This window comes from Balaenoptera physalus (assembly GCF_965194825.1).
Source record: "Balaenoptera physalus genome assembly, chromosome: 1".
In the NCBI taxonomy this organism is placed as follows: domain Eukaryota; kingdom Metazoa; phylum Chordata; class Mammalia; order Artiodactyla; family Balaenopteridae; genus Balaenoptera; species Balaenoptera physalus.
Window position 1 is genome coordinate 30765917 of NC_138882.1, and position 4967 is coordinate 30770883.

The following is a 4967-nucleotide window of genomic DNA, read 5'->3' on the forward strand; positions in this document are numbered from 1 at the left end:
ACAGTAAAAATTACAAAACAGATTCTATTCTCCCCATCTTGCCTCATCCCATATTTGTTATATTTGTTTTATTGACCTCATCAAAATTTTAGATCATCTTGGTCTTCATCTATCTTCCCAGCAGAATGGAAGATCCATGAAGGCATGTACTGAAACAAGAGGGAAGGGAGCAGGGCACAACCTTTAAAAGAATGACATAGCTCGAGGACATAAACTGATTAGGACCAAATAGGTCCAAGATGGTGGACTAGTCGACTTCCACTAGACCTTGAGTCTCAGTATACGCTCACTGTAACACATCAGCAAGATAAATGACACACCCACAGGCGCCATGACAGTTCCAAGGCTGACCATAAAGATCAAAAAGTGGGCAGTGGCCCAATTCTTGGAAATCCCCACCCCTTCCCCAAAATAGCTGGAGTACTCCTCCCACTCATTAGCCTATGAAATTACCCACGCCTATAAAAACTGACGACCCCATACCCTGGGGCTGCTCTTGCCTTCTGAGATGGCCCACACTCTGTCTGTGGGGTGTGTTTCTCTCTAAATAAATCCACTTCTTACCAATCACTTTGTCTCTCACTGAATTCTTTCTGTGATGAGACATCAAGAACCTGAGCTTCATTAAGTCCTGATACCAGGTATGTGATCTCAGTTAAAAGACCATGGGTTCAAGTCCCAATCTGTGTTTTGGCTGGGTTGGAGTCCGGGCCACGTGGGTTCAAGTCCCAACCTGAGTTACACCGTTTCAGTACCATTTCTGGGTTGTTCACCTTCGCTTCCTCATTTTTTTTTTTTTTTTGAATGAATGAACTAATAATAAGAAGAAACTTGAGGTGGCAGTGAGAAAAGTTGACTTTGCTAAATGGAAAAGTAGGCTGGACAGGCATCTACTGAAGAGAAAGACTTGGTGTAGCTAGTTTTGGAAACGCAACCCAGAAACAGCTGTGACCAAAGTTTTATTCCTTTTCACAGGAGGGATGGAGACACCCTTTGGCTGCTTATATATATATATATTTTTAAAAGTCAGTGTTAAAATGTTAGCAAGACCTTATTTGTTTATTTAAATCATATTACTCTCTTTTAATTTTCTATAATGTATTTTAAACCCTTATAATGATCACATTTTTTGTTCTTCTGAAAGTTACAAATATTATGATCTTAAAATAACTTTTTTCCCTAACCTTTTAAAGCAATTGGTAGTAGTGTTATATTTTTTATTTAAGAGCCTCCTGAGAGAGCCAGAATAGCAGCATCATTAGGAGAGTTTGTCCAGTGGTGGGAGTGCACATGGTGGAAAGATACAGGATGAGTATAAAGCATGACACCAATTGTTCAGTGTATGAATGGACCACCCTCAGTGCTTTAACTGTCTTCTGAAGACCACCCCCCCACCCCCCCGCATCAGAATCACCTGGTTAAAATGGCAGATTCCTGGACAGCAACTCAGACCTAGGAATCTGAAGGGGAAGAAGATGATAGCAACAATAGGTATCTTAGTCTGTTCAAGGCTGCTTTAACAAAATACCATAGACTATGTGGCTTAAATAATAGAAATTTTTTCTCACAGTTCTGGAGCCTGGAAAACCCCACAATTTTGGAATTTTTAATCAAGGAAATGCAATCAAATCCAGGGCAAGTCAAGTTTAGAACTTGACTTATCTGGAAAATTCCATTGGCCCTTTGTAACTTCCTCAACTATTATAAATTTTGTCAATTCTTATATTTTTCTAACCTTTCATTGCGGTGTACTCTCTAGTTTCCAGTAAATAATCCATTCTCTCAGAGAATGTTATAAACTCTTTGAGTGCTGTATAGTCAAGGAGGAGCAGACAATATTAACACCATTGTCTATCCAGGCCCCACACCCGGCACTTTACATGTGGTATTTGATCTAATGTTCACATCAGCTTGAAAGGGTGAATGTTGGAGCAATATTATGGATGCTCAGTATGCCTCTGGCTGCTTCTTCCCAAGGGGAAGGGGTTGGGTTACCCTGATCCCTGAACTGGTCTTCAGTTTTATGTTCCTGGACTCTATATTTGTCCATGCACCAGTGCATGGCCATCTCTCATTGACAGTTTCATGCCACTAAACTCACAGAAGACCAGTGAGAAACCCCAGTACTAATGAACATCTTTTAAAAGAAGACCTGTCAAGTGACCACTGTGATCAGCGTAATCTCTCCCTGGAAACTGATTCACACAAGAAGCCAAATCATATTCAGAAGGTTGCCTAATGAATACAGAGCAAAAGCCAAATTGTATGATTATTAAGCTCCAGAGCTAGCAGCCTCAAGAATTCTTCCCAAGGTTTTTTTTTTTATAAATTTATTTATTTATTCTTTTATTTAATTTTTGGTTGCATTGGGTCTTCGCTGCTGCATGCAGGTTTTCTCTAGTTGCTGAGAGCAGGGGCTACTCTTTGTTGCAGTGTGCAGGCTTCTCATTGCAGTGGCTTCTCTTGCTGTGGACCACGGGCTCTAGGCACGTGGGCTTCAGTAGTTGTGGCACACGGGCTTCAGTAGTTGTGGCTTGCGGGCTCTGGAGCGCAGGGTCAGTAGTTGTGGCACATGGGCTTAGTTGCTCCGCAGCATGTGGGATCTTCCTGGACCAGGGCTTGAACCCGTGTCCCCTGCATTGGCAGGCGGATTCTTAATCACTGCGCCACCAGGGAAGCCCTGTCTTCCCAAGAGTTTTGTTTGTTTGTTTGTTTGTTTTAATTTATTAATTAATTTATTTATTTTTGGCTGTGTTGGGTCTTCGTTTCTGTGCAAGGGCTTTCTCTAGTTGTGGCAAGTGGGGGCCACTCTTCATCGCGGTGCGCGGGCCTCTCACTGTCGCGGCCTCTCTTGTTGCGGAGCACAGGCTCCAGATGCGCAGGCTCAGTAGTTGTGGCTCACGGGCCCAGTTGCTCCGCGGCATGTGGGATCTTCCCAGACCAGGGCTCGAACCTGTGTCCCCTGCATTGGCAGGCAGATTCTCAACCACTGCACCACCAGGAAGCCCTTCTCAAGAGTTTTAACTCCCAAATATACACTGTGATTTGCCCTCCAAACAGCTCAAAAACAATGCTGACATCACATGACTTGTCTCACTCTCTTTTCTCCTTTTCCTAACCTCTGCCTCAGGAATTCTTAATCTACTATAGGAGGCTCCAAAAAGGGCGTGCAAAATTTGTGCATATTTTGTGTATGCTAGAGAAAGAGTTTGTACTATGCAATGAATTTGAAATATATACACATATAATTTTTAAAAATTAGTAATATAGCGTAAGTTCATAGTAGCAGATCTAACTTTAAAAAAATATAACAAATATATGTACATATTTATATTTTCAATGCAATTATACTATATATAATTACTATACATATATTGTTCAATATGTATTTTTCCTATAACATATCTTAGACGTCTTTTTGACATTCTTTGTAGCAACTACACAATATACTATAGAATAGGTTTATCTTTATTTATCCATGTGTCCATTTATGGTGAATTATGTTGTTGTTGTTCTTCATGCTGTTTCTCTGAAGTGTCAAACAATTTCCTGCCTCAGGCCTTTGGAGATCTCTTGCCCTAGACCTTCCCCTGGGTGGTGTCCTTGTGCTCTCAGTTTCCTCAGAGAAACCATTCTACGCCATCAAAATCAACCATCCCTCTCCCCATACTCGACTTCCTTAACTTGCTTTCCTTTTCTTCATAACTTTCTTCATAATTTTTTAAAGCAACCACAAGTTACGGTGTTATCTGTGCTTCTTCTCTGTCTTGGCTCTGAGTCCTGAGAGCAATTTTTCCTTTTGTGCCTATAAGAGAACCTAGTCCAGAGATGACACTCAGAAAGTATTTGATGAGTGAATGTCTAATATCACACTTTGTTACAAATATTCCATGTGTCCTAGATTTAGGATAATTAGTATATAAGAAAGTTCATTCAAATTGGGACAGACACTGCCAAATTATTCTCCTAAAATGTTACACTAATTCATACTGCTTTAAAAATGTGTGAGACCCTCTTTTCTCACACATCCTAACAGTAAATATCACTATATTTACTTATATTAAGTATCATATTTCCCTTATGTTAAGTGGAAAATGGTTACTTAACTTTGTTTTAACTTGTATTTCTTAAAATACAAATTATTTCTTCAAATACAAAGTAGTTTTGAGTAAGTAAATATCTGTTTAATTATATTGATTATTAATCTTTTTTCATTTGTGACTTGCCTGTTTCATGCTATTACATTCTTAAAGGAGCCTCTGAAACAAAAGGTAAATTAACAGCTATTTCTCTTTTAACATTTTTAGTCATGTTAATCCCATTATCTAAAATAGAAATAAAACAAACAAAAGAAATGGTAATAGAGTTCCTTACTATGTGCCAGAGCAATTCTATTCTGTATTATCTCATTTAATCCTCTCAGTAACCCTTTGGCTAAGTACAGTTGTGATCCCCATTTTACAGATAACCAAAGAGGTACAGAGTTCAGGTGAAAAGAGCACACTGCAGAGTAGCAGTATTGCCAGTAATTAGTGACATCATCATGTGGTTTTTATTTTCTGGAACTTCTGGGTTCCAGATCCTGCTTGGGTGGATTACTCTGCTACAGTTGACAGACGTTGCCCATTTGCATGCAGATTGTTCCAAATCACATGATCAAGTTTTATAGATAAGGAAACTGAGAGATTAAGTAACTTCACTGGGTCCAAAGCAGCAGGCCCATCTTTCCAAACTAGATCTTTCCGCTTACAAAACTCGTGCTCTTTCCAGGACACTTCAGCCACTCAGGACCATGCTGGGCCAAAGTATTTGCTCAAAACATGTTTGTTAAATTGGTTTTACTAGAGCTGAAGCAGAATGGACAAAGATTCACCATAATTAGGACACTTCTTCAATGGGCTGGGGGTGTCAGGGTGGGGGGGCAGTGTTCATACTGCCCAGGGTTGTCTAGAAGCTAGAACTTGGCT

The 4967-nt window shown here is 39.9% G+C and overlaps 1 long non-coding RNA gene across 1 annotated transcript; it reads left to right on the plus strand.

Annotated features, from left to right (window-relative positions):
- The first annotated feature begins 1399 nt into the window (after window positions 1-1399).
- Window positions 1400-4678, plus strand: LOC309665240. The gene is made up of 2 exons (XR_014266275.1): window positions 1400-2682; window positions 3006-4678. It is a non-coding gene; the product is annotated as an uncharacterized lncRNA (long non-coding RNA).
- The last annotated feature ends 289 nt before the right edge of the window (window positions 4679-4967 follow it).